Source organism: Mesoplodon densirostris, chromosome X, assembly GCF_025265405.1.
Source record: "Mesoplodon densirostris isolate mMesDen1 chromosome X, mMesDen1 primary haplotype, whole genome shotgun sequence".
Taxonomy (NCBI): Eukaryota; Metazoa; Chordata; class Mammalia; order Artiodactyla; family Ziphiidae; genus Mesoplodon; species Mesoplodon densirostris.
This window is the reverse complement of record NC_082681.1, coordinates 27,860,480-27,884,028: the sequence shown is the minus strand read 5'-3', so window position 1 is coordinate 27,884,028 and position 23,549 is coordinate 27,860,480.

Sequence of the window (23,549 nt, the reverse complement as noted above, 5' to 3'; positions counted from 1 at the left end):
AATTTTTTAACTGGAATTTTTATTAAGGTAATTATAGATGCACATTCAGTTGTAAGATACAGAGAGGTCTTGTATACCCTTAATCCAATTTCCCCCAATGGTAATATCTTACAAAACTATAGTACAATATCAAGGCCAGGATATCAATATTTACACAATCTATTGATCACAATCAGATTTCCTCAGTTTTATAGTCAAGTGCACGTGTGTGTGTGTGTGTGTGTGTGTGTGTGTGTCTAGTTCTGTACAGTTTTATTACATGTGAAGGTTCAAATATCTGGTATCCATGAATTTTTATGGGAAAATTATTACTTCTTTACTTCCACTACTCTGTTACTGAAATTTAGCACTTCCTTCAATTATCAATTTAGGTTAAAAAAAAAAAACGACCCACACAGTTGTATTAGTTGTACCTGTGACTTTTTCATCAATGGAAATCACATTTAGTTTTTGTAGATATCTCAAAATATCATTCATGCTCATCACTACTTCAAAATTAGGATAGCTACGAAACCTGCCAATAGATCTTGTTACTTACTGCTTTAATGAACATGTATTTTATTATATCACAATTTTTTAATAGTTTGATAGCTTTATTTCAATATATTTAGTTTCTTTGTGATCCTATGTATTTTATTTATTTAAAAGTGTTATTTTGAGAAGAGGCTCATAAGCTTCACCAGACTGTCAAAGGGGTCTATGGCCCAAAAAGGGTGAAGAAGTCTCTTGTTGTGGGGAAAAAACAGACTGAAAAGATAGACAGAAGAGGTTGTTTTGATTTCCAGCTCTGCTGCTTATTACCTACAATACATACCTTAGACAAGTATGTAAATGCCAAGCCTTAGTTTCCTGAACCAGTAAAATGAAAGTGAATCTAATAGATTGCTGTTGTTCCCTTATAGCTCTAAACCTCACAGAATCTATACAAAAGCAAACAAATCACCTTTGCACCATTTTCTGAACTAGTTCAGATCTTATAAAATAAAATTTTTCCTTTGAATTTCTAATGATATATGGATAACTTGGAGATTTTTTAGAAAATAGCTTTAGACCATTCATTCATTCAAAAATAATCTCTACTCACACTCCACACACACTAAAACTGTGCACCTGGACCTTTGGGAACACCTAAGAAGGTCAACAAGATTAATTGTTAATTAACAATTAAATAATTATTTCTTTGTCAACAACTGATGGACATAACCAATCTTGGAACAAATTGTTATCAGCAAAGAATTCCTAGAGGAGGAATTTGAATTTGAATTGAGTTGAATTGACCATGTGAATTGAGTCCTGCAAGATCACTGAGCAATGGGAGCATGGTGTACTTGGAAAACAACAAGTCATTGTCTGTATCTTGTGGGAGGGTCAGAAAATGACCCTGGACATCATTAAGGGCCTCCTATGTCTGCCAGGCTATGCTAAGAGATCATACATTGTATTCTGAAGTCAGTGGTGACTGACAAACAGTTTTAAGAAGGAAAGTGAGGTAATCTCTCTCTTTCATTTATTTATTTTTTAGCCGGCGATGTGCCATGCAGGATCCTAGTTCCCAGACCAGGTATCCAACCTGTGCTTCCTGCAGTGGAAGTGCAGAGTCTTAACCACTGGACCACCAGTGAAGTCCTGAAAAGTGACATAATCTCATTTGCAATTAATATGAGTCCTTTGACAGTAGACTGAAGGAAGAACTGAAAGGAAAACTGGAGGTAGGTAAAGTAGTTAGGAGACTTGCAACAGTCCCATTGTAATAATTTGAGGGCTTCAAATAAAGACACGGTTGTAGGAACATGGAATAAGAAATGTATTTGAAAGAAATGGAGTCAAAAAGGCTTCTAGGTTTCTATCTTAGAAAACTTTGTATTTAACAAAAGTAGGAAACATATGAGGAAAAATAGATTGGGGAAATAGAGAGGAACAAACAACTGGTTCATACTTAGGTAGACTTTGAGATAACTCCAGAACACCTAGGTGGGGATATACAGTAGCTGGTTGAAAATTTAAATGTGAAGGTCAGGAGTTTGGGCTCAAAATATAGAGTCATCTGTACTTATGTGTTAGTTGATGCTACAGAAGTGGACACTATCATTTAGAGAAATCATGAAAAGTGAAAAGAGAAAAGCAATACGTTCCAAATTTTACTGATGATGTATTTCATCCATAAAAATGTTTGGCTTCTATGCATGTGTGGGTATATTCGTTTAACTGTATATTGTATATTTTGTAAATATTTTTATTACAGATACCACCAAAATGTCAATATTAAAAAGATGATATAAGAATATATACACATAAGAGTTCTAATATTTTCCACACTCCAAAGCACCATCTTGTGTAATCCCTCAAGTGTGCACTCCTCACTGTGGAAATCAATGGAGAATGAGAAAAACAATGGAAACCTGGAATTTGGTGATGCATCATATTTAAAAATCTATGTGTTACTGGAAGTTTCCCTAATGATGTTGTTTCTGAGAAACTCAGGTTAACAGAAATGAATGCATTTTAGAATGTTTTTTCCCCTTCACAGTTAACCCTGACATATCTAGTTCTGCTATGTAAAAGGATAAAAAGGTTAGAAATGAATAACAATGCCACTAATCTTATTTGATAATTCAAGAATTAAATTAACATTTACTCCAAATATTATTCAGTTTGAGTAAAAATGGTTTATAGATTCAGCAGAATAAAGATATTCTAGAATAAATAATAGCTAACAATTTATTTATTGTTTTTTTAATAGATCTTTATTGGAGTATAATTGCTTCACAATACTGTGTTAGTTTCTATTGTACACCAAAGCGAATCAGCCATATGCATACATAGTCCCCATTTCCCCTCCCTGTTGAGCCTCCCTCCCATCCTCCCTATCCCACCCTTCTAGGTCATCGCAAAGCACAGAACTGATCTCCCTGTGCTATGCTGCTGCTTCCTACTAATTATTTTACATTCGGTAGTGTATATATGTCGATGCTACTCTCACTTTGCCCCAGCTTCCCCCTCCCACCCCGTGTCCTCAAGTCCATTCTCTGTCTACATCTTTATTCCTGCCCTGCAACTAGGTGCACCAGTACCACTTTTTTTAGATTCCATATATATGTGTTAGAAAACGGTATTTGTTTTTCTCTTTCTGACTGACTTCACTCCGTGTGACAGACTCTAGGTCCATCCACCTCACTACGAATAACTCAATTTTGTTTCTTTTTATGGCTGAGTAATATTCCATTGTATATATGTGCCACATCTTCTTTATCCATTCATCTGTTGATGGACATTTAGGTTGCTTCCATGTCCTGGCTATTGTAAATAGTGCTGCAGTGACCATTGTGGTACATGTCTCTTTTTGATTTATGGTTTTCTCAGGGTATATGCCCAGTAGTGGGATTGCTGGGTCAGATGGTAGTTCTATTTTTAGTTTTTTAAGGAACCTCCATACTATTTTCCATAGTGGTTGTATCAATTTACATTCCCATCAACAGTGCAGGAGGGTTCCCTTTTCTCCACACCCTCTCCAGCATTTATTTTTTCTAGATTTTTTGATAATAGCCATTCTGACCAGCATGAGGTGATACCTCATTGTAGTTTTGATTTGTATTTCTCTAATGATTAGTGATGTTGAGCATCTTTTCATGTTTCTCTTGGCTGTCTGTATGTCTTCCTTGGTGAAATGTCTATTTAGGTCTTCTGCCCATTTTTTAATTGGATTGTTTGTCTTTTTGATATTGAGCTCCATGAGCTGTTTGTATATTTTGGAGATTAATCCTTTGTCTGTTGTTTCATTTGCAAATATTTCCTCCCATTCTGAGGGATGTCTCTTCATCTTGTTTATGGTTTCCTTTGCTGTGCAGAAGCTTTTAAGTTTAATTAAGTCCCATTTGTCTTTTTTTGTTTGTTTTTTAAAAAATATTTACTTATCAAACAACCCATACATTGTTAGTATAGACATTGTGCAAGGTTAAAACGTATTCAAACATCAAGATCCACATTCAGGGCTTCCCTGGTGGTGCAGTGGTTGATAGTCCGCCTGCCAATACAGGGGACATGGGTTCGTGCCCCGGTCCGGGAGGGTCCCACGTGCCGCGGAGCGGGTGGGCCCGTGAGCCATGGCTGCTGGGCCTGCGTGTCCAGAGCCTGTGCTCTGCAGTGGGAAAGGCCATGGCAGTGAGAGGCCTGCATAAGTTCTAGAGGCTGGAAGTCTGGGGTCAAGGTGCCAGCATGGTTGGGCTCTGGTGAGAGCTCTCCTCTTGGCTTGCAGATGGTTGCTTTCTTATTGTGTCCTCACATAGCAGAGAAAGAGAAAGAGAAAGAGAAAGAGGAAGAGGAAGAGGAGTAAGAGAGAAAAAGAGAGAGAGAGAGAGACAGAGACAGAGAGACAGAGAGCTGTTTATTTTTGTTTTTATTTCCATTACTCTCGGAGGTGGGTCAAAAAAGATCTTGCCGTGGTTTATGTCATAGAGTGTTCTTCCTATGTTTTCCTCTAAGAGTTTTATAGTGTCTGGTCTTACATTTAGGTCTTTAATCCATTTTTAGTTTATTTTTGTGTATGGTGTTAGGGAGTGTTCTAATCTCATACTTTTACATGTACCTGTCCAGTTTTCCCAGCACCACTTATTGAAGAGGCTGTCTTTTCTCCATTGTATATTCTTGCCTCCTTTATCAAAGATAAGGTGACCATATGTGCATGGGTTTATCTCTGGGCTTTCTATCCTGTTCCATTGATCTATATTTCTGTTTTTGTGCCAGTACCATACTGTCTTGATTACTGTAGCTTCGTAGTATAGCCTGAAGTCAGGGAGCCTGATTCCTCCAGCTCCATTTTTCTGTCTCAAGATTGCTTTGGCTATTCAGGGTCTTTTGTGTTTCCATACAAATTGTGAAAATTTTTTTTCTAGTTCTGTGAAAAATGCCATTGGTAGTTTGATAGGGATTGCATTCTATCTGTAGATTGCTTTGGGTAGTATAGTCGTTTTTACAATATTGATTCTTCCTATCCAAGAACATGGTATATTTCTCCATCTGTTTATGTCATCTTTGATTTCTCTCAATAGTGTTTTATAGTTTTCTGAGTACAAGTCTTTCACCTCCTGAGGCAGGTTTATTCCGAGATATTTTATTCTTTTTGTTGTGATGGTAAATGGAATTGTTTCCTTAATTTCTCTTTCTGATTTTTCACTGCTGGTGTATAGGAATGCCAGAGATTTCTGACCATTAATTTTGTATCCTGTGAGCTTACCAAGTTCATTGGTTAGTTGTAATAGTTTTCTGGTGGCATCTTTCAGATTTTCTATATATAGTATCATGTCTGAAGTGAGCATTTGTAGTTGTTTACATTAATATATGCTGAGAGACAGTGTAGTGTGGTGATAAGAGTACTGGACTGATAATTGAGAAATTTTTTCCAGTTTACTTCTGCCCCTAATTAGTTCTATGATTGCCCTGATTAAAATAGTGTTATAGTAATGGCAATCTATTCTTCCCAAGGAGTAACAAATTGGATAAAATTATCATTACTCTAAGTCTAAGAAAAATATTGAGATTTGAAGGCCACTCAAATGGAAAACATGATGAAAGTAAAATAACACTGATGAGTGGCCTAATCAAAATGCTTAAATAGAATTCAGCTACCAGGAATGTTTGTCATGATAGGTAATATGGCACTTGGGTGAGTAAAAATTTTGAGATTATATGGCAAAATTTTGGGAGAAAATGTAAGAATTTGGTTCTCCTTTCACATAGGAAGCAGAGCTCTAGAAGTGAGATATACAAACCTCCTTGAATATCACAATTTCATAAAAGGGACATAAAAGCAAGTAAGAAAGAGAAAGGGATAAAAACATTTATCAAGTACCTATTATTTGTGAAAAATTTTCCAATCTATTTTCATGCAATCTTTATCCTATGAGGAAAATAATATAGATCAGTGTTTCCCAATCTTGTCAGGTCATTATATTCACCCGGTACAATTGTTAAAAATACAGATTCCCTGCCCTCAGCTTACTTCCTGAATGGTAATCAGGAGGAGTGGCCTGATATAATGTAACCCAGGTGATTCTTATGGTAAGCCAATTTTAGAAAATGCTTCTATAGACTCTCAATGTTCACAAAGGACATATCCAGAGACTTTTGGAAATTCTCAGTATAGCAAATACCACTATAATCATTGCAATTTCACACATAGAAGTTCTATTTTGCTGGCTCAGAACCATCACTACCTTAGAGCTTCTCATTTTCTCTTTTTCTTCATTTCTATCACAAACACCAGCAGTTGGATATTTTGGGGTATTTTTCACAAAGAAACAGGAGTTTTATTACTTTAAAGGGAGTTACTGAGCTCATGAGGAGAAAAGAGCTACAAAGACATACTGATGCTAGGCATGTATTTCTCCAGATAAAGTGGGAACTGGGATGTCTCACAGGTATAAATGCTAAGATTAATCTTATTTTTCATATACTTATAATATAATGTTTTCTAAATGTTTGTTGAATAAAACTATGTGGAAGAGCGAATCCATAATACATTTGCCAAGTTGGCAGTTAATATCACAGTCTTTTAGGTTAGTGAAATGCTAAGTTGGAGGTTGTAAAACAAGGAAAATGCATCCTCTGTGAGATCACTCTAACGTTCTGTAATGCAAAGACATGAATTCAACCAGGGACTTTGAGGGACCACTTTTAACATTTCCCTGACTAAAATGAATTAGAAGATGTGATTAAAGAAAGGAGGTATGACTTTTAAAGGTGAGTGGGCAGGAAAGTGGCGAGTGAAAGTCCATATGGTATGCAGCATGAGGGTAATAATCCAAATTATACTCATAGGCTAATGGATTCCTAGTTTATCAGTTACATCTATAGAATGGAGCTGTGAGTCTGTCTAATATAGCCTCTCCAGACACCCAAGGACACTTTATCATATCCACCTGTTTTATTTTCTTTATAGCACTTGCCATTCATATTTTATTATTCCTTATTTGTTTGTTGTCTATGTCGACTTCTCCCATCTCCAAATCAAGATGAAAGCTCCATGAGACTAGGTACCCTGGTTTTAGTTGTTATTATCTGTTGTGCTGAATCATCAGCTCCTAGCAAAAAAAAATATAGACACTTGTTAAATATTTGTCGAATGCATGAATATCCTGAAGACCTCAATTTAGCGTGCTACTGTGGCTAAAAGTTCAAGAAAATAAAAAGCATAATCACAGTGGATATCAAACATAAAAAATACAGCATTCTACTTTGTTTAAAAAATTAAAAATTTATCCCCATATCTTGAAGATGTGTTTGAACTGGAGAAGTTCTAACTATAAGTAACAAGTAATCAGGATGATTGAGGAGCAAATCTTCAAGAGTAGACTATGAAGAGTAAGCTTGTTTAATCTGATAAGACAGAAGCTGAAGGTTAGACATTGTAAGGGAAAGAATGAGTTTAGGACTGTTCATTGCATGTCCATATTTAATAACTAGGGGTTGCCCTTCGGAATTCCTTCTTTCAATAATCATGCATTGTGTAACAGGTACTGTGCTAGATGCTGGAGACACGAAGATGAATAAAATAAAATAGTTCATAGGATAGTCCATAAAAGCCTGATGTGGGAATTTTAGGAAATGCTCTCTGGATAAGGTGATACTTATTTTGAATATTAAAATATGATTAGAAGATAACCAGGTGAAGAGTATTTGGAGCTAGGCAGAGAAGACAGCAGAAACAAAGGAAATACAAGAGAAACAGGAAGGGGGAATTCCCTGGAGGTCCAGTGGTTAGGACTACGTGCTTCCACTGCAGGGGGCACAGGTTTGATCCCTGGTTGGGGAACAAAGATCCCGCCTGTCACATGGCTTGGCAAACAAACAAACAAAAGAAGAGAAACAGGAAGGCATGTGTAAGGGACTACAAGCAGTTCAACATTGCTTGAATGTAGCATTTGATAGGGGAATGGATGAAAAATGAGATTGGCAAGGCCAATAGGGATAATCATGAAGAGATTAAATAACATATTAAGGAGTTTGGGCATTATTGTTAAGGAAATATGGGCATTCATTTATTTTTAGGCATAGTATTTATATATAAATTTTAAAATATATCATCCTGGAAGCTTTTTGGAAGATAAATTTGAAAGGGAATATATAAGAGGTTGGGAGAACAGTTAGGAAGCTGTTGTACTAGTCTAGGCAAATGATGACAGTTGCCTTGGATAATGGTGGTATGGATGTTAAAGTGATGACAGACCCAGGGAATATTAAGGAGGATATAGCCACCAATTGGATATAGGAGGAGGGAAGGAGAGGGAGGAGTCTAGATGACTTTAAAATTTCTAGTTTTGGTGATTGAATAGATGATGACAATAGATACCAAATAATTACAGAGGGAGGAGAGGATGTGACATAAGATTTAGAGATGAGCTCAGTTGTGGTATTAAGTTCTGTAAGACATTTAGTATGTAATTTAGTACAAGTCTTAAGCCTGAAGGAGTGATATAGGTTAGAGATATAGATGTAGGAGTTATGAATATATAGGTAATATTTAAGAACTTGTGCATGAATTTGATCATCTGGGGAAAGGTATAAAGTGAGAAGATAAGAGGAATGATACAGACTCTGGGAAACATCAATATTTACTGAGCAAATGCAAACAAAAAAATGGTTGAAGATATACTAAATTAACTGGAGGAATTTGGGGGCCTGGGGGTCAAGAATGAAGAATTTCAGGAAAAGAGAGTGATTATCATTACCAAATACAGTAGAGAGGTCCAGAAAAGTAAGGGTTAAAAAAATCTCCCTCAGAGCTTACAATTAAAAGCTTTGCAAGATCAGTTATGATAGTGAGTATAGAATCTAGAATCCAGGAAATTGAGGATTGAGTAGGAAGCTAAGAGGGCAATATTTAGGATTAATAGAAGGATGTTCCCTTCATTTCTTTTACATAGACCAGGTAGAAGAGCCCTGGAATTTCTAACTTCAAGACATGATACAGATTGAAAAAAACTCTTACATTTTTTAGATAATTTTGTGAGTTGCAGATCCATGGTATTTATTAATAAAATAAAGGTTGTTTGCAGTAGCTTCATTAAACTGACATGCATAGACATAAAGGCATTTCTTATGTTTTTGTCATAACACTCACCCATAGGACCATTTGTAATGTTGTCTGGATTAATACCAAATGGGTGATAACTCATGGGTTTATTTACCCTATTGACATACTATAAGCACAGGGATGGGAACACATGACTGCATCCTAATTTTCCTGTCAATTTAGAATGCAATCTCAGAAGGGTAATGCAATATTTTTAGCTTTCTGACAAAGACTATTGAGAGGAAAACAACAGAAGCAAGACCACAGGGGTAGAGTAGGAAATAACTCTCCTGGGAAGTAAAACACACTAAGCTTGCCACTAGAATATGAACAATGATGACCTAATTGGTGGATCAAAAGCAATAGTATTCTATTACAGCCATCTAAAATTAATTGCTAATACTCATTAGTTATAGAAGGTCAATTCTTGAAGGAGAACATCAGAGGGTGTTGATTTAGTGGAATATTGGCAGTTATTATAACATATAGCCAAACATATTTTATTTTTTACAAATGCTATTATTTGTAGGGCTTTCAGACAATGAGAAACATTACAAATGGCACTATATATCTGATTCTCCCTAATATTATAATGATTATCTTGATGAGTTTAGGTCAAGTAGGTGAAACTTGTGGCTGCATGAATCATGACATAGAGTTGTTACCTGGGATGGATATATCTTTGTGGGGATACTCCATCCAGGATATGCTTCTCAGCTCTGTAGATCAGATGCTCAATTTGATCAGGTTCCCAAATATTACCAATTTATACAAGACTAGATTACATTAGTTTAATTCAAAAGGGATCAACGTTTAAAATCAGAGTGCTGCTTTATTTGTTTACAATTATAAGCATAACTGTCAAGCAGATTGCAACACTTAGGTTGATGATGAGGGAGTTCCCTCCATGTTTGTAAGTTAAACTGGAAGTTCAAATATTATCAGGAAACAATAGATGAACATGTAATGAGAAAAACTGGAATAGGTTGGAAGATTTTCATAGAATTTTGTCATGGAATGCTCTGATCTGATGCCTCTGTTTCCACTATAGAGACAGATCTGACCAGAGGACCAGAATGTTACCATCCATTGGTTAGAACAACCTCTACACTGTACAGGTTTTAATGCCAATTTCAATTTGTACCCTCTGATTCCTGCTTTCCTATGTTTCAAATTGTTCATTTCTCTTCATTCAACTCATTGTTAAAATATGTTTAGGCTCCCTAATAGGTTATAGGCAAGAGTTGTTTTTGTTTCTGGATTGAAAGACATTTTCTCTTTTAGTATGAGTTTTGCACATGTATAATCACATCTATCATGTGTTGACTTTATTAGTTTGGGTCTCAGCATTCTGGGGAAATGTGTCATTGAAGGCAGTAGAGTGTAATGTTAAGAGCATGGGTTTTGTACTCAGACCAATCACGGTATTAGTTCTGGCTTCACCACATACTAGTGGTGGGTCCTTGTAAAAATTATTTAGCTTTCTTAAGCCCCAATTTCCTTATTTAAAAAATGAAGGTAATACTGTTACTTAACTCACATGGTTGTGGTGATGATTGCATGAAATAAAGCTCACAAACTATGCACAGCATCTAGCACATAGTAAGTAATAAAAAGTTATCTATTATTTATTACTATATAAAAAGCCCAGAAGAGAAACTTTTTATTAACACCATTATTATTGTTTATAATATAAATATGCAAGAAACTATTGAAAAGATCATCAGTGAACAACTTTAGTTTTAGTTTAAATGGAATCACTTCTACCTTCACATAATATGCAATGATTAGTGTCAATTTGGAAATTAGATCTGGTAATATTGATAATTGCTCCTGTTACACCTGAATGCTTTTTTATATAGCTAGCAAAACAGTGCAGTTATTTATAATATTTATTCTATACCTGGTAAGTTGAACAGGTCCAAGCATGAAAATGTTTTTATTCTCAGGGAAAGCTGTTATCTGGTTATCTACATAGAGACATATGTAAGCACATTGAATGCAGCTTTTTAATATTTCAGGGTCATACCAGATTTTTCCATTTTATTTTCATTTTTCTATTACTGACCTAAGAAGATATGATTCTTATTATATATAAAATCATTTACCCTCATAATTATATCCTCTTAATATGTTTTCTTTTTTTTCTCTATATTCCAATTATATGCAAAACAAATTGAAGGGGGAATTTGTTCCTGGTTATACACACCAGAGCAACTTATCCAGCAAAGGTCGAGTCCGTCAACTCACAGAAGTTCGTCAATTCCTTGCTCCAACTGCCAAGTGCTGGGGTAGCCGGTGCCGCTTCAGGGAATTTTGAAGGGAATATCTCAGGACAAATGGTCCCAGCAGCTGCTAGGGCCTTGCCCCAAAATTCCCTGACCCGGGCCGGCTAGCCATGAGCAGCAAGGCTCCTGGATGGCTAAGCCAAATTTGTTACCGAGTCCAAGCTCACTCTGCTTGCTGCACAACAGGCCAATAAATCGGGAGACGAGGTGTTGAGGCAAGGAATAGCGACTTTATTAGGAAAGCCAGGCATCTGAGAAGAAGCCAGACTAGTGTCCTAGAGTACCATCTTATCGGGGTCTGGATGCTAGTTTCTTTTATAGAACAGAGAGGGGGAGGAGGTGAGGAATTAAAAGTAAAAAGGCCGTAAGTCTTGCAAAATATCTCCTAGTTTTTATCAGCCTCAGGGAGGGGATGTGTTAATTTCTTCTTTTCTGCAGCCATTCAAAGGTGGGCAGGGTCAGGGTGTTTCCCTGTGAGCTGAACAAAGGCACTTTGTTTTTTTTATTAATTAATTTTTATTGGAGTATAGTTGCTTTGCAGTGTTGTGTTAGCTTCTACTGCACAGCAAAATGAATCAGCCATACATATACATATATCCCCTCCCTTTTGGATATCCCTCCCATTTCATATACTACAGTGCATTAAGTAGAGTTTCCTGGGCTATAAAATATGTTCCCATCAGTTGTCTATTTTATACATAGTATCAATAGTGTATATGTGTCAGTCCCCATCTCCCAATTCCTCCCACTACCCCTCTTCCCCCTTGGTATCCATACATTTATTCTCTACCTCTGTGTCTCTATTTCTGCTTTGCAAATAAGATCATCTATACTATTTTTCTAGATTCCACATATTTGCATTAATATATGATATTTGTTTTTCTCTTTCTGACTTACTTCACTCTGTATGACACTCCCTAGTTCCATCCACGTGTCTACAAATGACCCAATTTCGTTCCTTTTAATGGCTGAGTAATATTCTATTGTATATATGTACTATACCTTCCTTATCTATTCCTTTGTTGATGGACATTTAGGTTGCTTCCATGTCCTGGCTATTGTAAATAAAAGGCACTTTACCTTAACATTCAGGCAGAGGGGAAGGTTTCCCTGAGGCAGGCCATTATGTATGCCTATAGCTAGAGACGGAACAAAAACAATGGAAAGCAAAGGTCAAAGTAAAAGAAATGGATCCAAATGGAGTCAGATTTTGTTCTTCCCTGTTACAGTAGAACAAGCAGCCTTCTCTCTCAAGTCTCTCCCAACACTGTCCCTCCCCTTTTCTGGGTTTTGATAGACGCCAAGCTTGCACCCTATTTACCTCCCTAAACTAGGGGTCTTGCAGCCCCAGTCTCCTCCACCTCAATTCCCTCCCTCCCCCAGAAGTTCTCTGACCTCCATTGATTCACTCTTCCTTTTAGAACAGGAGTGTGTGTGCGTGTGTGTGTGTGTGTGTGTGGTTGCAGGCCCTAGGTGTGGGATTGGCAACTATTAGCATCTCCAAGGGATCTGTTACGCCAGCTGCCACTGTGCGCCTGCCCCCCGCTTCCTGCTCCAACTCCCCTCTCCCCTCTGCCACGTCTGGGTTCACTGCGGCACGCAGTGCAGCTTTCGGCCTGCTCACCCGGAAGGGTAACGAGGTTAGTCCCAGCAGGCCTTGCGGGGGCGACTCGGATCTGGCCTGTGATGCGTGGTTCCTGCGATGCGTGGTGCCTGCGTCTGCCATTTTGGGGTTGGCGCAGTGAGGGGCTCTGCTTTGCTTTCTGTGAGGAAAGCCGGACCGTGACAGAGGAAAGAGGCCGAGGAGGAGGCCAGGACTGGGCTAGAACTGAAGGAGGACTGAGCCGGGAGGTGAGGGGCTTTACCAGCGGCGGCAGGCGGCATCTCCCGTGAGGCGGTTGGTTGACTAGGCCGCAGCGGCCATGGCCGTGGACTTTGGGGACCGTACCAGTGGGTTCCGCCACAACGAGGTGATCAGCTTCATCAACAATGAAGTCCTCATGAACGGGGGCAGCCCGGATTTCTACATGGCCTTTTGCTCGCGGCCCTGGAATGAGGTAGAGGATCAGCTGCGCATCGTCATCACTGACCCGCAGGTGCCGTGCGCCATCAAGAAGGCCTATGCCTGGAGCGCGCTGGCCTTGAGCGTGCGTGTGGGCGCGAGGCAGCGGGAGCAGCAGGCGCGCTCGGTTCAGTGGCTCCAGCAGAAGCTAGAGGAATGCGAGGCGGCTTCCTGGGTCCTCTCCGCTGAGGTGAGGCGCCTGCGTGAGGAGCGCGAGGAGGCAGCATTTCAGCTACGATGCATGCAGGACACCTTGCAGCAGACGTTGGGTGAGCGAGATATGTTGTCTCAGCAGCTGTTGCAGCTTGGGAGATGGGTCCATGTAGCCCCATTGGCCCATGAAATGGTGCCTTGGCCTCGATCTGAGCAGCTTGGGGCCACAGCATTGACCATGGTTGCAGGGAAGCAGGATGAGATGGTAGCTACGGGGGCACAGGGCATGCCTCAGTCAGAGGGCCAGATGGCAGCCACAGCAGCTGTGGTTTATGAACCGGGATCCCAGAGCCCCTGGGCCCAGGTCATGCAACCTCCTGTGCCATCGCTGGTGCCACAGCCATTCCTATTCCATGTGCCATGCCCAATGGGATTCCCGTACTCTGCACCTTTACCATCCTCAGCAGTTACGGAAGGAGCAGCCGCCGCGGCAACAACAATAGCAGCAGGCACACCCCAGAACTCTACTCCGGAAACCTACCCACCTGGCCTGTGGGCTGCAGTGGGGGCCCAGGAAGAGATGGCCCTACTGTATGACCAGAATTGCTGTGGCCAGGAGATACATTCTGAGACCCTCCAGGGGAAATATTCCCTGGAGGACAGCGGAAGCCACAGACAAGAGAAAGATCCTGTGGGTCCCCAGGAGACAGCCTCCCTGGGAGACAGCAGGAGCCACAGCCGGAAGAAATATCCAGTGCTGCTCCAGCAAAAGTATCCCTGGAGGAAGAGCAAGAGCCACAAGCAGGAAGAAGGTCCAGAGAATTCCCAGGGGACATCTCCCCCGGAAGGCAGCACAAGCTGTGATGTGAGAAAAAGCCCAAAGAAACAGCAGCCTCAGGAAAAGAAGACCAAGCAACCAAAAGGGAAAAACGCCTCAGATTCCAAGCATCGGGGGAAGCCTGCCTCCTGCTTCAGTCCTAAGAATTGGGAGTGCTCGCAGTGTAAAGCGATGAATTTTTATTGGCGCAAGGTGTGCTATAAATGCAAGAAACTCTCCATGGCAGTTGAGAGTGAAGGCCCGGACCCAGGACAAACCCACTAATTTCAGGAAGGTAAGTAAGAATGGAAACACTCCAAAGAAAAACCAATTTCCTAACAACCCCCCTTCTTTTGATCAAAAAGTAATTCATTTACTTCACAGAAAATTTGAAAACCAAAATCATGATATAGAAAATTAAATGAAATAATTCATTATCCCATTACCCAAATGAAGCAATTTTTATCATCTGAGTACACACACAAATATATATACACACACACATTTACGTTCTTATTTTGTACATTTATTTTAACAAAGATAGACTACTTTGAGTATCACACTTTTAAAATAAGGGATTTCTCCTAATTTCCTAGTTTGCAGGGGCTGGATTCTGGATGGCTGATGCTGATTCGTTGACACCCTGGAGATGCTGAAGTCATGAAGAATTTATTTTCTTTTTCACTCATGTCTGTTTTATTAACCTTCTTTTCCTGAAAATACCATGTCTTTGCCTGGAACAGCCATGTGGTTTTTTTTTTTTTTTTTTTTTTTCTGTACGCGGGCCTCTCACTGCTGTGGCCTCTCCCGTTGCGGAGCACAGGCTCCGGACACACAGGCTCCGCGGCCATGGCTCGCGGGCCCAGCCGCTCCGCGGCATGTGGGATCTTCCGGGATCGGGGCACGAACCCGTGTCCCCTGCATCGGCAGGCGGACTCTCAACCACTGCGCCACCAGGGAAGCCCAGCCATGTGTTTTTAGAGTTAAAAGCTGTATTGAATTTTAGGAGCACTGCTTTTCCTTGAAAATGCTATTGTTCCTTTGTAACCTACTGCAGTGTTCATGTTTTCTTCTTGTGTTTAAGTTTTATAAGTGAGGGCCTATTTTTGTGTGTTTGAGCCCCACGGAATTTGCTTGTTGCTGAAGAATCTGAACCTATTCCATTAGAAGATCTCCCAAGAGTCTAAAGAAATAACTCTTCGTTTCTGACTGACCCACACCTCAGTGAGACCCCCATCCCCCCCCCACTGGCTGAAGCCAAGAAGAGTGAGAAGTCGGGGAAGAAGAGATGCTTTGGCACTTATTAGGGGGAAAAGGGGGGCAAAATAATTTTGTTAGCATTTAATTTCTCTTGGGACATGGAATTAATTCAGAAGTGTTGGGGGGGGGTTGCAGTGTTAAATACTATAGATGTTGGCAAATTTGTTGGATTTCATTTAAGTAATTACATGGTTATTGCATGCCTAGTGTGTGATAGGAGCTAGAATTATGTGGAATTATATAGTGCACACATAACTCTCTTTGGTGAGTTTGGTTAGATGACAGGAGAGAGCATAATTTGAGATACATTACAGATCAGAGGTGACTTATTTGTCTTGCATGTATTGTAACCTTCAGGTAAACCTAATTGATATAACATCCAGATATTTTTGCAGTTCTGGGAGCAACCTCAAAGAGACTTTAATGGAAGGACTTGATTGCCGAACTGCTCATCTCACGGGTCCCATGTGAGACAAATGAGTAGTGGCAAAGAGTGGAAAAGTGGCCTAACAAAATTGCAGGCAGGACTTTTCTGATACTCTCCTGATTTCCTCCCTTGAGAGGGACAGCTAGTTTCCTGGTTGCCTGAAAGACCACTGGGCGACTGTCTTAAAGAAGGACAGTGCTTGGGGGAGTGTTTGAGCCCTCAGCTTCAGGCAGCCACCATCCCAAGCCCCTTTCTGGTCAGTGGATGAGGAACAAAATGGATTCCAAGGAATGGATTCCATCGTGCTATGGATGGCGCTTCTCTTGGGAGGACTAATTGGATTAAAAATAGAACTAGACTGGGACAAGCACTCTTGAGAATGCTCCTGGGCCCTTCTCTTCCACTTGGTGTGTTCTCTGCCAGCTTCTCAGAGGCAAGTGGAGCCCAGGGGGTGGGAAGTCAGATCAGCCTCCAGTCTGAGCAAAAGGTGTCCTCGAGTTCCCCCAGGAGATTCCAGCTCACCAAACTCAACCTTTGTCAGAGGTTTTCTGATTCTAACTAGTAATAAAGAGTGTGCACTTGCTTGCTGTGTCTTCTGTGTAGTGTGTACCTCGCGGCAGGTTTGCTCAGAAGCAGCAGTTTAAATCTGCATCTTCCCTCTATCCCACTGAGGTGATGGAAAGTTCAATTTCATTCACTATTGAAGGTCCTCTCCTCTTCCTGTGAATTACCCAAGAATGGGAGGGGGAGGGCCTTCTATGGGGCTTTCAATCCATTGTTACTGTCCCTGGTACTCTCACTGTCCTAAGTCCACGTGGTCCCTTGAGGGTGGGCATGTCTGCTTCTCCACAGCCAGTGGGGGTTGGAGGTGTCTTCCAGTGCTGGAAGCCCTAATGTCCAGGGTCCAGTCTCTCTAAATACCCCATGCAGCCATTTCCCTCTGGGGCTCTGCTTTCTCCCTGGGGTCCTGGCACGGAGTAAGAAGTACTTAAGTGTCATAAGCAGCATTCTCCTCCTTTCTGTTCTCTAAGTCACTGCTGTCTCTCTTAGCCTAATTCGATTCAAGTGGTCAGGATTATAGAAAACCAAATACAGGCTGGCAGCATAAACCTCCCCTGGGATAAGGGGGGCCAAGATCTGAACACCTTTGGAATGGGTATGGTGAGATGAGGGGGTGGATGATAAAAATGACCCTGTCGTACCAGAACTCTCTTCTTTCAGAGATGACTAACCGTTAACAGCCTTGGTTACTTGGGATAGGAGTAAAGGAAAAGAAGAGGGCTGTCGGGGGAATAAACGTGAAACTATTAGAGGGGGAGAAGAGGAGATACTATGATATTTTGTAGATCCTAATGTCCACTGTACACTTGGAAAGATGGGCATGTGCTGGTATTTTTCCTGCTGTATCTAAATTCAGTGCTGGTGCAATAGAGGAAGAGTATAAATGGTGGTGGAGCAAAGGAGGAAAGAATCAGGGCTGGCAGCGGCTAATGCCATTATTGATGGCAGGGGTGGGCCTGGTACTCCTCCCTTACAGGCACTTATGAAGGTGCTGATGCTGGAGGAGGGATATGGGTATTTCTCTGAGCAGGAGAGCACAGGGGAGGTGGGAAGAGGCCTTTTAAATCCTGTGGGAGCTTCAGAGCAAGAGAAGAAAAATTCTGTGTGGAGAAAGTGAAGGATCATAGCAATATTCTCTTCCACTCCACCTCCTCACCCATTCTATCACTCATACCTGCTACTGGACCCTACACAGAAGCAGTGCCTTCAAACGCCCATTTCCATTTCCACAATTAGTATACCATCTATCATTTAACCCCTTCCACTCCCACTAACAAAAGCAGAATCAGAAGCACCTCAAATAAGAGTACTTCCTGTGAGAGCATCTGCTGCTAGCATAGCATATTGGCAGGTGTGGGTTACGGAAAAAAGTCCCTGTGGTAGACAAGAGGTGGCGGCAGCTTCAGTGGCAGAATGGACAGGAACAAAGGGCTCAGCATTTCTTAAGATCCCTTAGGGATGAGAGAATTATACCTTGTAAAAACCAAGGGACTGGAATGATGAAAGTGGTAAAAAATGATTCCTGGGATGCAACCATGCTTCAAATGGAGATGTCTGATCCTGGACAGGAGTTCTGTTTCCTTATGGGGCAGTCCTCTTTGATTTCAGAAATGTAAGAGAGAACCAAGGAGATCTGAAACAAAAGAAATCAATTTCCTGGGTAGGTCTTTGGTTATAAATATAGCTATATTTTTAAAAAGGTATAAACATAGCTTAATTTCACTTCAGAAAAATTAGAAAACAGAAAAAAAGAAAAAAAAAAGGTTCAACCAGAATCTCACCACTAGAGGTACCACTGTTTATATTTTTATGTGTTTAATTCCATATCTGTACACATACACACACAGACTGGAATGATAGATTTTTTAAAAACATCCTTTACATGCAGTTGTACATATGGCCTTTTTTTATTGTGATAAAAAACCAACATGAGGGCCTCCCTGGTGGCGCAGTGGTTAAGAGTCCGCCTGCCGATGCAGGGGATACAGGTTCGTGCCCCGGTCTGGGAGGATCCCATATGCCGCGGAGCGGCTGGGCCCGTGAGCCATGGCCGCTGGGCCTGCGCATCCGGAGCCTGTGCTCCGCAACGGGAGAGGCCACAACAGTGAGAGGCCCGCATACCGCAAAAAGAAAAAAAAAAAAACCAAAAAAAACAAACAAAAAAAACCAACATGAGATCTACCCTCTTCACAAAATTTTAACTGTAAAATTTAACTACACTGTTAACTATAAACACAATGTTGTACAGCAGGTCTCTAGAACATTTTCATCTTGCATAGTTGAAACTTTATACCTATAGCCTTATTTTAATTAATTTTTTTTTCTTTTACACCTGGGTGCCCCAGTGTTGGAGGCCCCTTGTCCCAGACTCCTTCGTAAGGAGTGTGGCTCATGCCACCTATTAAGCAAACCCCAATCCTCCTCAATGCCTTCCCTCCTACTCAAGAGTCACAGTGCAGCACCGCCTCCGCTCAGGGCCTGTGGCCAGGTGTCCGGGACAGGGCTCTGGCTCCGAGGCTGTGTAGGGGCAGGACTGCCGGAGGCCAGAACGGGGGAATGAACTGCACATGCAAGGGGCGCAAGTCTCTGCTGGGGCAGTGACGTGGGCCTCTGGCCAGGAACCATGGGGCCCCAAGGTCCAAGGCCAAAGCAACCCGAACACACGGGTTCCACTGCACGTCGTTGGGGCCAGTTGTTCCTCCCAGCAGTAGTTAGGTGTCTAGAATTCGTCCCAGGAGACCATCGCTGCCTCTACCTGGAGCCTCTCCCCTGAAGAACAGACTCAGGGCACTGCTCTCTAGAACCCAGCCCAACTGCCAGCACCCTGCAATGGGGAAACGGGCCCATTTACCCAAGCCCCTCCATCTGTAAATGTTCCCTTTTCAACAGCATAGGGGACGCCTGCAGGCCAGGGCGAGGACCAGGGCCTGGTCCGGGTGGGTGGAGTGTGGGGTTTGCCGGGAAGGTAAAAACAGAGTTCAGTTGGAGCGCGCAGGGTATACTTTGTGGCTTCAGGTGTGTGTGGAGGTGTAAACGTGGGTACGGATGGAGGGGCAGGGAGAGAATGGGCTGGGGCACGCTGACTGCAAGGCGGGGCTCACAGGATGGCAGAATTAGGCTCAAAGTGCGGCCACCGTTACTACACTCCCCAGAGGAAGCCAAATCTCGCGGGATCTCCAGGGATCTCGCGGGATCTCGGGGGTTCTACCGGGGCTGGCAGGACAGCCCTAGGGTGAGAAATAGCGGGGTGTGGCGGAGGCTAGAGGCCTCTGGTCGCAGACTCGTTCACAAGGAGTCTGGTTCGCACCACCTATCAAGCAAACCCCATCCTCATCGATGCCTCATCCCCCCTACACTCCCCCACTGAGAGTCACTGTGTGGCGCATGTTCGCAAGGGGCCCGTGGCCCGGTGTTGGGGACCAGGCTCAGGCCCCAAGGCTGAGCAGAGGCGGGACCGGGACTGCTGACACCAGAATGGGTGAGTAAACTGTGCATGTGATATATTAATATTAACATTTTAATATTAATCCATGAACAGCATCTGCAAAAATGTATGTGATAAGATATTCTCATAAGCCTTAAGTATAAGAGGCTGGGGACAAATGACAGCTACACGACCCGAGCAGTCTGTGAGGGAAGGAGCATAGGGAAACAATGGATCATCTCACAGACCAGAAAATAGGAAAACCCTAAAATACTCTGCGAACCAAAGTACTCTACAAGTATTTACTAGAGAGCACAGTGGACCAATTTGAGAAAAGCAAGTGGAACTAGAATGGGTGCAAGCTGTATGTGGTAAGGTTGATGGGGTTGGATCACCTAGGCGTTATGAACTCTCAAAACTGCATCCCAGGCTCCCTTCCAGGACAAACGCACATTGAGAGGAGAGATGTCATTCTGCTCTGTATTCTCTTTTATAATAACTTTGTTTGGGATTTTACTTCTGTCATTTTCTGTTGCTCATTTTTAAATGAAATTAGTTTTCCTGAACTTGTAGAAAGAGGCACGATTCAGCAGAGCTTTTTAAACATCTCACAGCTCATATCTTTTGTTTCGGTGTGGTCTTCAAAAAGCAGCTTGGTTTCTTACGGTTCTGGAGGCTGGAAGTTCAAAATCAAGGTGTTAGCAGAGTTGGGCTATGAGGGGTGTGCAGGAAGGATCTGTTCCAGACCTCTCTCCTTAGCTTATAGATGGCCATCTCCTACCAGTTCCTCTTCAAATCATCTTCTCTCTGTATGTCTCTGTCTGTGTCCATATTTCCGCTTTTTATAAAGATACCAATCGTATTGGATTAGGGCCCACCCTAATGACCTCATCTTTAATTACATCTGCAGTGACCCTGTTTCCAAGTAAGGTCACATTTTGAGGTACTGGAGTTTAGTACTGCTTCATCTTGTAAATTTTTAGGGGACACAATTCAACCCGTGAGAATCCTAAATAGGGTTTTTTCTACTTAGACATCTGAATTTAAGAACAATTAAACTCTCAAAGCTCTTAGAACTCTTTTCTAGTATAGTGAGTAAAGTAGATTTGAATCTCAGCACTGCCAAGTGTTAGCTGTGTGATATTAAGCCAGTTCCTTATCACTTCTGTGCCTCAGTTTTCCCATCTATAAAATGGGAATAATAATACCTACTGAATAAGGATGTTATAGGGATTAAATGAAGTAATATATGAAAACGCACTTAGAACAATACTGGCTTCAGTTTATAAAATAATTTGTATGATTTTTTTTTCTCAGAAGTAACAACAGAACCTAACTGATTAGTATTAAACAGGTAATCTCTCTGAATAGTTACCAAATACAAGCATATGGAAATGTACAATTTTAGACTTTCTTACTAATGAGAGAGTTTCGACTAATATTCCTAATGTTTTTGGTTTTTCCCCATAAATTTATTTATTTATTTATTTATTTATGGCTGTGTTGGGTCTTTGTTGCTGTGTGTGGGCTTCTCATTGCAGTGGCTTCTCTTGTTGCAGAGCACGGGCTCTAGGCGCATGGGCTTCAGTAGTTGTGGCTCGCAGGCTCTACAGCGCAGGCTCAGTAGTTGTGGCACATGGGCTTAGTTGTTCCCTGTGGCATGTGGGATCTTCCAGGACCAGGGATCGAACCCGTGTCCGCTGCACTGGCAGGCGGATTCTTAACCACTGCGCCACCACGGAAGTCCCTCCTAGTGGTTTTTTAAAAGAGTGATCATTTGGCTGATGGGAACATAGTGCTAAAGAAACAAAGTCTTGAGCTCTAGTCTACCTAGGGCAATTAGCTTCACTCATTATCTCCATGATTTAACCAATTGAGTGAATCAGTTACAGATCAGTTGGTATAGATATCACCCATTGAATATAACAAAAGTTTTAAAAGATAAATCAACTTTTCACTTTTTAAAGCAATATTGTCTCTTGGTGTTCCTTGTTTTACAAAGAAGAAAAAAGCATTCTTAATTTCTGAAGAAGAAAAAATTTAACTAGCAACACATTAATTTGATTTAAGCAGCTAAAATTTCAGTTGAATGTACCACAATTTCTTTATAATTACAAGCATTGTGGTGTAGCTGGGCCACCATGCCTTTTCTTCTGACTGATCATCTTTCTATACTATAATCATATTTTGAGGATCAGTCTGTTGCTAAAAGAAGAGTGATTTGTATTGTTGATGTAATAGAATTACTGTGTGAGTGTTGCAAATTGGAGCTTTTCATTACAAACACTGTCATAATTGATCATTTTAGCTATTGAACTTAAATGTAACTCCTAATTTCCACAACTTGAAATCAGTGGAGTACATTTATTTTTAATTAAAAGGATGCCAAAATAAAATCAAGGGAAAATGTGCAAATAAAAACAATAATTTAAAGTACTGTATTAGTTGTTGCTGTGTAATAAATTACCCAGAATTTCACAGTTTAAAGCAATATACATTTATTATCTAACAGTTTATATGGGTCAGGAATCTGGATATGGTTTAGCTGGGTCCTCTGCTTCAGGGTCTCTTACGAGGCTGCAGTCAAAGTGTCAGCCAGGGTTAGAGGCTCATGTGAAGGCTCCACTGTGGAAGGATTCACTTCCAAGCTCACTTACTTGGTTATTGGCAGTTGTGGTAAGCAGAATAATGGTTCCCTAAAGAAGCCTATGTCCTAATCCCTGGAACATGTGAATATGTTATGTTACATGACAAAGGGGAATTAAAGTTGCAGATAGAAATTAAGGTTGTTAATCAGCTGACCTTAAAATAGGGAGATCATCCTGGATTATCTGGGTGAGCCCAGTGTAATCACAAGGGACATTAAAGGTAGAAGTGGGAGACTGAAGAGAAATCAGTGTGAGAGTGATACAGTGAGATAGAGCTGTCCATTCATTGCTGCATGGCTTTGAAGATAGAAAAGGGTGGGGTGTGAGTCAAAAAATGTGGTCATGTTGTCAAAGCCAAGTTCATGTGCCCTACGCACAGTGAGGCCAAACAAACCAAAACGTAGGAGTTTGGAGCAGAGCAAGGTTTATTGCAGGACCAAGGAATGAGAACGGGTGGCTCATGCTCAAAAGACCTGAACTCCCCAATGGTTTTCAGGGAAGAGTTTTTATAGGCAAAATTTGGGAGGAGGGCTGCAGGGTGTGTGACCTTCCTCTCATTGCTTGGTGGGGAGGTAACAGGGTGATGTTCCAGGAATATCTATCATCAGCCTTCTGGTTCCAACCAGTCTGGGGTCCATGTGCTTGTGCTCAGCCTGAAGTTGCCATCCTCCACCCGGATGGGGTCTTAGTTCCTGTAGAAGAACTCAGAGATATGTATCAGATTGTTATGTATAGCCCTTGAGGAGGAACCAGGACCCTGCCACATCGTCTGCATTATCATTTTTTGACTTTATTTCTGCATTCCCTCACTCCTCTAATTAGTTAACTGTTTGAATCTGCCC